Below are 11216 nucleotides of genomic sequence, written 5' to 3'. Positions count from 1 at the left end.
TGAGTGTGATGGGCCCCAGAGACATTTGTTTGTTTGTTTGTTTGTTTTTTCAAATGTAAAGGCAACTCTGTGAGGTTAAGCATTCCAGTTCACTCCTCTGTCCCAAAGTGGTGGGAAAATGGAAATGGGGATGAACCCAAATGGAAGTTACAAAAAATTCAGACTTAAGGACTAAAAGCACACAGCCAAATAGAAAGTCATGAGCCAATACAATAGCTTTGGTACCTTCTCAACATTTGTACAGCATAGATTCCAACAGTTAGCCCCCCATTTTTTTTCTTTGTACAAGATTTTATTAAATGTCTTTAAAGAGTGTGGGAGGCCATCCTCGCATGTGATTTGAGTTACCTCCCTGGCTGGGTAAGAGGCGCTTAGGCACAGCTGTGTCAGAGCTTTCCCCACCTTTTTCAGGTCCAAGGGCTTGTCCGTGCAGAGGCATGTCTGGCCACTGCCCCGAAGACCTAATCGTCGCCCCTGACCTTGGGATGCTGCCCCTCTTAATCTTCATTGGATGGGATTTTCCCCAGAACTTTTTTTTCTCCAATAAAAGTCCACTCCCTGGTGTGTTCTCTCTCGCTCACGGGCCTCTTCAGTAAACCTTGCTACTGTAATAGGTGGCTGGAGGCTGGAGCTAGGAGGAGCCTTCCTGGAGCTGGTTTAAAGGTAATTAGAATGTCTCTTTAATTCAAAACCCCTAGCAGTTTCTCACGTCTCGAACCTTCATTCATGAAGTCGAAGTGGTCATGAGCTAAAAAAGAGCAACATCCAGACTCCAGATACAGCTGCCAAGGAGACCCTCTTATGCTCTCATATCATGAACTGCAAAATGACCCTGAGGATAGTCAGAGAAGCTCTCAACACACATGGGCTTTCCTGGAACCATATCAACAATGGCAGCATCACCAGATTTCAAGAATTTAGGACCATCTTCTAGCTTCTTACCAGAAGGGCAATCAATCTTTTCTTTCAGCTTAGCAAACTTGCAAGCAATGTGAGCTGTGTGACAATCCAGTATGGGGGCATAGCCAGCACTGGTTTGGCCTGGATGGTTCAGGATAATTACCTGAACAAGTGAAACCAGCTGCTTCTATTGGATTATTTTTGCTGTCACTAGCAACATTGCCACAGGAACATCTTTGACAGACACGCTCTTGACATTGAAGCCCACATTGTCTCCAGAAAGAGCTTCACTCAGAGCTTCATGGACCATTTCAATGAACCTTACTTCAGTTGTGACATTGACTAGAACAAAGGTGACCACCATGCCGGGCTTGAGAACACCAGTCTCCAATCAGCCCACAGGGACAGTACCAATATAAACAATTTTGTAGACATCCTGGAGGCTTGTCAATTGGACGACTTGGTGGCAGGATGCAATCTAAAGCTTCAAGCTGTGTGGATCTACTGACACTACCATCTTTACGGGTGACTTTCCATCTCTTGAACCAAGGCATATTAGATCTTGGCTCCAACATGTTGTCACCATTCCAACCAGAAATTGGCACAAATGCTACTGTGTCAGTGTTGTAGCCAATTTTCTTAATGTAGATGCTAACTTCCTTAATGATTTCCTTGTATCTCTTCTGACAGTAGGATGGCTCGATGGAATCCATTTTGTTAACACCAACAATTAGTTGTTTCACACCTAGTGTGTAAGCCAGAAGGGCATGCTCACAGGTCTGCCCATTCTTGGAGATAGATACCAGGTCAAATTCATCAACACCAGTGGCAATAATCAGTACAGCACAGTCAGCCTCTAATCATGTATTTGATAAAGTCTCTGTGTCCTGGGGTATCAATGATAAGTCACTTAATACTTGCTGGTTTCAAATTTCTATAGGGAGATGTCAATGGTGATACCACACTCACACTCAGATTTCAGTTTATCCAAGACCCTGGCATTCTTGAAGAAACCCTTTCCCATCTCAGCAGCTTCTGCCTGTGTTCTGGCAGCAAACCCATTGCAAAAAAAAAAAAAAAAAGACAGCCCCAACACTTTTAAATGTCTTTTTGTATGGACTCTGATCAATGCCTTTATCCAGAAGCCTTAAGTGCCTACACTAGTATCCTCAAATGGAAAAGCTTTCTGGCAGTTTTCTCCTCCCATAATGGGGAGTTTCATCTTATTTTCTTCTCATTCAAAACAAATTTTATTTCTTCTTTCCTTTGTTGTCACCTATGGATTTCATTCTTTGAACCCATGAGACAAGAACCCAGATAGAAAAATCAGTGAGGCCTACAGCCCACAGAGATTTCATTTTGTCTCCAGAAGTGGTGAACTGAGCCCTGTTCTCAAACTCCAATTTTATTCTCATGGGCAGAGTGGCTGGAAAGCAGGGTACAGGCCAGATCCTCTAAAGCTTCTCTACAGACCAAGCAGTTTTCTTGGGATTTTGTTTTTCTTTTCTTTTATCCCAGGGCTGGTGTCCCTGACCCACAGCAGGATGATTTGCAGCTGCCTTGGGCCAGGCTGAGAAGCAATACTCGGATAGTCAGCATTGGATTGAAACGATTAAAAAAATTTTTTTTAAATCCTTTTTTGGTGAGGATTTTATACTTGCACATTAGAGGCAGCAACTTTTTGCATCCAATTTAGTGTTTGACTGTTTAGACTCATAATGTAATTGCATACATGCCTGTACATGCAGAATCTTTCACTTATTTTATCTGACAGATCAACTCCAACTGCAAGATTGTACAACAATTCAGAAAGCCAATCAAGGACCAGATTGTTACAGTAGAACATCATCTTTTTCTTAGATGGGTTTATATCCATAGGTGGCCCATTCTACCAGGATCTTCACCAAGAAACAATCTATAGGATCAACACAGAATTGCCACATCTTAAAAGGCCAGAAACAGATACAAATTTTAAAAAAACAAAAAACATAGAGGCAGACAAACAGAGAGGATTCCCCACATTATGGCTGACAGACAGGAACCTTTAAAACAGACCACATAGGGGGAAATCTCCCCAAGTTCCCAACTCCTGTTTAACAGCGATACCACAGATGTCTCCACGGAGAGGGACCACATATTCCTACAAGGGGAACCAGATGTGTAAAATCAACCATCTCGGTGTGCACATCTGGGGAGCTTACAGACTGGCCAACGTGTTTTGACTTCACCGCATTGACTTTCCATTTTCTCAAAGTAGACCAAGATGGAGCAATCCATATGGTGCAGGGAAGGAAGGTGGAAATTCCCTGAAGCAAAAGGGATTTTGGCAGCTGCTGGGACAGTCCATCAGTCCCTCCCTTTACTCACAGGGATAGCTCCGCTGGTTTGACCCAAGGCAACACTGTCTTCTAACTTTCCTGCAGTCAGCTTTCAAAAATTTTGCCTTGGGGTGGTGGGGGATGGTGGGGGGCTGGGTTGTGGCTCAGCGGTAGAGCGCTCACTTTGCGTGAGGTACTGGATTTGATCCTCAGCACCACAGAAAAATAGAGAAATAAAGATATTGTGTCCAACTATAACTAAAAATATTTTTTAAAAATTTGCCTTACATCCTCAGCAGAGAAGTGCAGTTGCTTGGAGTGCCAGGCCTGCCCAAGAAAGCCAGAGTCGGGGCTGTTCTCAGGTCCCATCTGGGTGCCAATTTTGTTACTGAATGCTTGGCCCTTGCCCCCAGTGCCAAGTCATGCCAATTTAATAATGTAGACATGGTTTTGAGAAAAAAGGAAAACGAAGGTTTATTGCTTTGCTAGCAAAGGAGAAACACAGGGGGCTCCAGTCCCAGATGCTGTGGTTCGGTCCATCAGGGAAAACAGAGGGCTTTTAAAGAAGCTCTTCAAGGGCTGCATTCCAGGTGTGCTCTGGTAGGGGGTCGCAGGTGCCCTGATGGTGTGTTAGATATTCACTTCTTAGATCCTCTGGCAAATATCTTCTTCCTGTGGTTGGTTGTTCAAGAAAAAGATAACTAAGGGAAGAAAACACCACCTCCCTAATCTTGTTGGGGAGATGGTGAGGGGAGAAGAGAAAAAAAAAATGTCCTTTTAAAAATAAGCCTCAGAGCAACTAAGGCTGTATTCAAAAGGTGAACCACTGCTTTGGCCCCTTCTGATGATGGGAAAAGGCCAATATAGTCTATCTGCCATTGCTGAGGAGGGACATCGTCTACCCCTTGGTGGCCATTCATTTGTCACGGGTAGTGCTGAGAGCAGGCAAGACAGTTCTGGTAGACAGCAACAACATCAGATATATTTATGGGCCACCCTCAGCGTGTCACAGTTATCTACATAGTCTTTTGACCTAAGTGCTTTAATTTACCATGTAGACAATTGGCAATTTTTTCTGCTGGGGTCTCCTAGCAGCTTACTTTGCAGTTGGTCAGCTTCATCATATCCTGGAAATTGGAAAAGGCAACAAACAGTCACATGGTACATTGTGACAAATTTGGTTTGGCTATAACACCATATATTCTCCCATAGCAGCTTTCCCTACAGAGGCCTGCCATCAGTCATCTGCCATTGTCACCACGTTGTGCGTTCTCTAAGTACGGCCCAGCTGTCAGTGCAGAGAGTTCATGGCCCACTTTCCTGAGCAAGAACCATCCATACTGTTCACAATTCATCCCACTGGCTGCTGTATCCTTGTCCCTTGTCAATTAGAGCCTCAGTCCCTGGGTGATAGGTTACAGCTCTCCACTCTGGGGGGTTCCATTTTCCTGATCCATCAGTGTACCAGGCTGATTCTGGGAGTATTGGAGGAGGGCCTTCTTGTACAGGTAAAAGGAGTAAAGGTATGTTTTCCTGGCATGTCATCTTTTTTTGCTACATAGGTGACCGGTCCCAGGAACTGTCGAAGTTCTAAGCTGAGAGGTGAAGTACTGTCTATTCCTTACTGTTGAAGGTATTCAGCCCATTTCATAGTGGGTGCTACCTGAGCTATCCCTGATTGTAGGGCCTTGACCACTGTTGTGGTCACAACCTTGAATTCTGCTTCTCTGGTGATGGACTCTATGGAAAGAAGGAGAGAATAAGTGGCTTACAGTTGTTTTCAAGCTTTAACATTCCTTTGTCCCCTTCCATAACTGTGACCAAAATTCAATGGGGTCTTAGTACCTTAATCCATAAAAGCTGTCTGGAGTTACATAAATGGTAAGCTCAGTAGGTTTTGATGTGTCTAGTGTCCCAAGGGCTTGTGCTTGTTTTATTGTTCATTTGGCTTGATTAAATGCCTCAGTATGCTGGTAAGTCCAGTTCCATACTGTACCCGCTACACAAATTATATATAGGTGTTGAGAGCAGGCCAGGCTCTGCTCCGAATTACTCTTTGATGTGTAGAATAAAGCAGTTTTCAGGCTATGCCAAAACCTGAGTTACTCCCTTTTAGTACATGTGCCAAGGTAGAACTATTTGTACAGTAAACACCCACCATCTGCCTGGCACTACCATAAGGCACAAACTGATAACTTACACATGCCAATGTATCGAACTAAATCAAGGAGCACCCTGACACGTGGATGTCCCAAGTCATATCAGGAACACCAGACACGGGAGCTTATAAAACCTCACCAGATGAGAACCGCTCACTCAAGACCCATAAAAGGAGGATCCCCTTGAGACTGAATATGGTGGCATCTTGAGCCCCATCTTAATCACCTGGTCACTCATCATGAGCCTTGCTCAGTAAAATCACCACAGTGACAAATCTCTGATTTTCTATCCTCATCAATCTTCATTCTTCTCCCTGTGATGACCACACATAGCCATTCCCAGCTGATGCACCAAACTGACACTGTGAAACTGTTATCCATCTAAACCCTTTGCTTTGGACAACTCTGTGAAATTGGTTTATTAAAATCCTTATCTGACCACGTATAGTGACTCTTTGTATTTCTCTCTCTCTCTTTCTGCCTGTGCTCTGTAACTTTGTGGTCGTTTGAACCCTTTCTTAAACTTCCTGTGACCTATTTAGATATCATTGTGTGAAGTATGTGTGTCTTGAATGTTATAGATATTAGAAAGATTAGAACAAAAGGACTTGGGTTTGCCCAGTTTATGATTACCAGGTTACCCACAAGTATTCAGTGAACCGCTGCTGGTGAAAGTGGGATAGATAGCTTGTGAGCGTACTGTTATTTAGTAAACTCTGACATTGTGGAAAGACAAAAGTGTTTGGTTGTTATGTTAATGACATAGCAGGTTCATGACAATAGGGGTTGTAATAACTGAGCCAAATGAAGGATCAAAGCCCTCCAGTAACCCAGTAGTCCCACAAATTCTTTTATTTTTTAAATTTGTTTTAATTAGTTACACATGACAGTACAATGTTCTTGACATATCATACATTTGAATCAAATGGGATATAATTTCTCATTTTTCTGAGTGTACAGGTTGCAGAATTACATTGGTCATGCAGTCACGTACATTTGCCTTACTGTACTGGGAAGTGGAAATGCCTGAACTTTATTACAACCTGAGGTATATAACTTTTGTCTTACTTGACCAGTCAATATCCAAGAATTTTTTTTCCTTTTGTATCAGGGATTGAACCCAGGGACTCTTAACCACTGAGCCATATCTCCAGCCTTTTTTTGTATTTTATAGAGAGACAGGGTCTTGCTGAGTTGCTTAGGGCTTCACCAATTAGCTATGGCCCTGAACTTTGTCAAGGTTTATGGTCTGTCTCTGCAAATGAGTCAAAGAATGGGGGTAGCTTTGGTGAGCACTGAAAAAGGATCAGATATGATCATTATGTGAACATTTTCACTAGTGAAGGTTTGTTATCATACCAGGACACAAGATGGGGCAATGGAAATATCCTGAAGTAACACTGAAAACATCCATTGTGGGCCTTCCTATATGAAGGCAAACGAGGTTTTACTCTCAAGGACTTTATCTATGATAAAGAAGGGTAGCAAGATCCAGCACGCAGTGATATGTTCCCAATTGTGTACTACCTCTTCTAGAATATTGACTGTATTGGGAACAGCTGCATAAGTGGAGGGATCACCTTATTTAATTTTCTACACCCTGCCATCATAAATCCAAGTTCTATCCTACTTTTTAAAAAAAATTTTTTTGTTGTTGTAGACGGACATCATGCCTTTATTTTGTTACATTTTTATGTGGTGCTAAGAAACTAACCAAGTGCCTTACACATGGCTAGGCAACTGCTCTAGCGACTGAGCTACAGCCCCAACCCCCATCCTACTTTCTTATTGGCCACAGAGGAGAGTTAAAAGAGCTGTGGATTGGGTAAATTATGTTTACTTTAGCCAATTTGTATATGGGCTCTGATGTCTCTGATAGTTACCAGCCAGTGGATATTGATTGTTTAGTGGCGACAATTTGGCAGGATCACAGGTAAAACCTCGAGGGGGTGCCGCAGTCTCTGGCTGGGCACAAATCACGAGTCTCCACACAGCTTGTAGATTCAAACAGCAATTCTTTATTCCCGAACTCACACCGGCCGTCTACAAACACGCTCTGGGGGAATCCACGTTCTCTGCCCAAATCCCCTTCTCCCAAATCCACTACTCTGCCCAAATCCACTCCGCATGGGCTTCTGTCTCCCAAAATATACTGTCTGACCCTAAGCACTCAAGAGGAACTCAGCAGCAGGATACGCCCTATTCTAAAGGGGGAACACCCTAATCTCCTATTATGCTAAACTGCCCTATTCTAAAGGGGGAACACCCTAATCTCCTATTATGCTAAACCGCCCTATTCTAAAGGAGGAACACCCTAAACACGGATCCTGCCCTGGTCCTTGAGCAAGGTCACCTTTCAGAAGTCCTTCCACTAGACAGCATGGGAGTAAGCTGGCAAGGAATTTGTCATACCTACTTGGCTGATGGCTCCCAGCATCTCCCCCCTTCTGATTAATTAAACAACAAGTAATGTGGCTTAAGGACCGTGCCTGGTAGGTTGTCCAGTTCAACATATGGCTCTTACCCATCATTGGAAAACTGACCTTTAGGCAACTGACCTTTAGGCGTCAGGCTCCTGTCTTAGGTTGATACCACTGCAATTGGATCATACCCGTCACTGACTACCGGTCCAGCATACAGCCATACTTGTGGATAGGTCTATGCACCAGTGGGGGGGTGAGGTTCTTTGCCTCACCTCTGTTGGCCCCCAAATTTGGCCTTGGTGCCAGTGGGGGAGTGAGGTTAATGTGGCTTAAGGACCGTGCCTGGTAGGTTGTCCAATTCAACATATGGTTCTTACCCGTCATCCGAAAACTGACCTTTAGGCAACTGACCTTTAGGCGTCAGCCTCCTGTCTTAGGTTGATACCACTGCAATTGGATCATACCCGTCACTGACTACCGGTCCAGCATATAGCCATTGGCCCCCAAATTTTAGACCATCACTAGCAGAAGGGAGGAGGATACAGAAATGCCACGACACCAAGCCAATTGACAGTTCCTTTGGAAAAATTGCATCATTGGTGACACCATCAGCAAAGATCACTGGTGACACCATCAGCAAAGATATGCCAGCATTACCACAATTTGCTGCACTAAACGTAGTTACATAGTCCAGGCAAGTTCTGTAAGCAGTTCAAAGGGGAGGAATCTATCAATCTGTCCATCTCTTCCCAAAGTCCGTTTCCTCCCAAAGTAAGTTGACTCCTTGATTGAGCATACTTGTTGAGTTATATTCATTGGGATGAAGATAGGAATTCTGGCAATGATGCTAAAAAGACATTATCCTGAAAAGAATTATTAAATATAATGAAAAGGAAAGGTGAAAGTAAACAAACAGATCTGTTAACCTCCTTAAAAAACAATCCTTAACAGCTGTTTACCTGATTTAAATTAGTAAACAAGCAGATCTGTTAACCACCTTTAAAAACAATCCTTAACAGCTGTTTACCTAATTTAAATTAAGCCATTTAAATCACGTGAATTAAAAAAAAAAAAATTCGGATCCATTTTCTCATGAGCGCTCCTCATATATGAAATACGCACACACAGACATACAACACAAAACACAAATGTGCAAACAAACGTACAACACATAAGATAATAATAAAGGCCTTGTAGCTTTACCTAGGTGAAATCTCCATTGCAATGTTTAAAAACTCCATAGTCAAAAAATAAAACTGATCAGAAAAACATTAACCTAGGTTTGTATGAGCTCAAAAAATAAAAATAGAGCCTTATGATGTGGAAAAATGCAATAATAAAATAGATATTGAAAAAAGCATCCTGGTTAATCACAGTCGCAGATGTAAGAATGGCCAAGCTGGAGTTCTGGATATTAGCTGTTATGGATTTGAGTCAAATCATCTTCTTTTCGATCTGTAGAAATCGTTTTGATTAGTCTTTCTGGAATCCAAATCGGCTGCTGTTCTCCCTGTGGAAAAACAAAACAGAACCCCGACTCCAGAAAATCACTGGGTCAGGATCTTTCCATTGTCCTGTTAGAATATCTTTCCAAAGTACTTTAGTCTTATGTACATTTTTTGGATACATATGTCTTTCTGCAGCACTAAGTCCTGATGAATCCAAATTTAAAAAGTTTAGAGTAAAAAAGGGTTATTTTAAGTTTATCTTTGGGGGATATATACCCCTTTCCAATTTTTAAGATTAACTAGGCTTTGAATCACGCAATCTTTCCTCCGTCATGAAGGCATCTTAACCACCTTCAAATTAACCTTTTAAAGCCTTCCAATTATCATCTATACTGTACTTTTAAATGTACTTTTTCACCACCTACAGCTTTACTCTTTTAAATGAGGCTTAGATTCTGTTTAAATCGCTTTAATGTTAGTTTACATGGCTGCCCTTCAACCAAAGGCCTTTTTTACTCCATTAAGAAGCTTTGTCTCAATCTGCCATGTACAAATACCTTTTTTTTTCTTTCTTTCTTTCTCAAGCTTTTGAAGTAAGTTTAGTTTCCTCAAAATCTTTTTAAATCTGTTTTACTTTACCACTCAGATATTATCTCATCTAGAAACATCTCTTTTTCTTTTAACCTTCCATATTAAAATATATTTTCACATCTTGAATCTTTTTATATCTCTTTTTAAGCCGTTAACCCTTTTTATAAATTTACATTCTGAAATAACCCTTATAAAATTTTTGATCTAGACAAATTACTCCACTTAAATAAGATGAAATACTTTCATGTTTTTTATGGTACTATAATACTATAATTGAAACCCAACTGAAACTTCTTATACTCTTTGTATATAAATTACACATGATAGAATCTTAACACTTAGTAACCTTGTTTCAGCAAAGACATAGACCAAAGCAATATTAAACATTTTTCCATTCACCAATTTATGAAAACACACATAATGATTAAATATATTATCTTATGGAACTTAATAAGTAAAGAGTACTTGATTTCATATTTAGTGGTTGATATTTTAACACTTTAGTTTTGTAAATTAACCAGATGTCTGTAAAAACCAAGATCTTAGACAAGCATAGTAAACAGAACTAGCCATCTCTTTCTTGTTGAAGAAAAATCCTTCTACAGGATACCATGATGGTCCCATTTATATATTTAACAACTTCTCGTTTAAAAGCCATGGGCTGTATTTTTGTATTGTATCAACATATGCCCTAGCTGTTCTTGGTCTTACTGGGGTGCCTCCTTTCTCTAACAATTTCTCTTCCTCGGAGGTGAACAACTTCAAACTTTGAGTCAACCATTTTCCCCAGTTTGCCTGAGAAAGTTCTAGGAACAGGCAACTTGAAATAAAAACAAAATAAATCAGAACAAGAACACATTGTTTTTTGAAATGCTCACCCATTCTTTCGCTCTTCCTCGGGGGCAAGTAATTTCACTTACTTCCAATTTTTAGACTTTCCCCGTACGGGCCACCAAATGCCGCAGTCTCTGGCTGGGCACAAATCATGAGTCTCCACACAGCTTGTAGATTCAAACAGCAATTCTTTATTCCCGAACTCACACCGGCCGTCTACAAACACGCTCTGGGGGAATCCACGTTCTCTGCCCAAATCCCCTTCTCCCAAATCCACTACTCTGCCCAAATCCACTCCGCATGGGCTTCTGTCTCCCAAAATATACTGTCTGACCCTAAGCACTCAAGAGGAACTCAGCAGCAGGATACGCCCTATTCTAAAGGGGGAACACCCTAATCTCCTATTATGCTAAACTGCCCTATTCTAAAGGGGGAACACCCTAATCTCCTATTATGCTAAACCGCCCTATTCTAAAGGAGGAACACCCTAAACACAGATCCTGCCCTGGTCCTTGAGCAAGGTCACCTTTCAGAAGTCCTTCC

At 41.7% G+C, this 11216-nt stretch overlaps 1 pseudogene; it reads right to left on the bottom strand.

Annotated features, from left to right (window-relative positions):
* Positions 1-799: 799 nt before the first annotated feature.
* Positions 800-10721, bottom strand: LOC143388177 (elongation factor 1-alpha 1 pseudogene; annotated as a pseudogene).
* Between the last annotated feature and the right edge of the window lie 495 nt (positions 10722-11216).

Source organism: Callospermophilus lateralis, chromosome 2 (genome assembly GCF_048772815.1).
Source record: "Callospermophilus lateralis isolate mCalLat2 chromosome 2, mCalLat2.hap1, whole genome shotgun sequence".
NCBI classification, from domain to species: Eukaryota; Metazoa; Chordata; class Mammalia; order Rodentia; family Sciuridae; genus Callospermophilus; species Callospermophilus lateralis.
The sequence above is the reverse complement of the archived record's forward strand: the minus strand, read 5'-3'. Positions and strand labels throughout refer to the sequence as shown.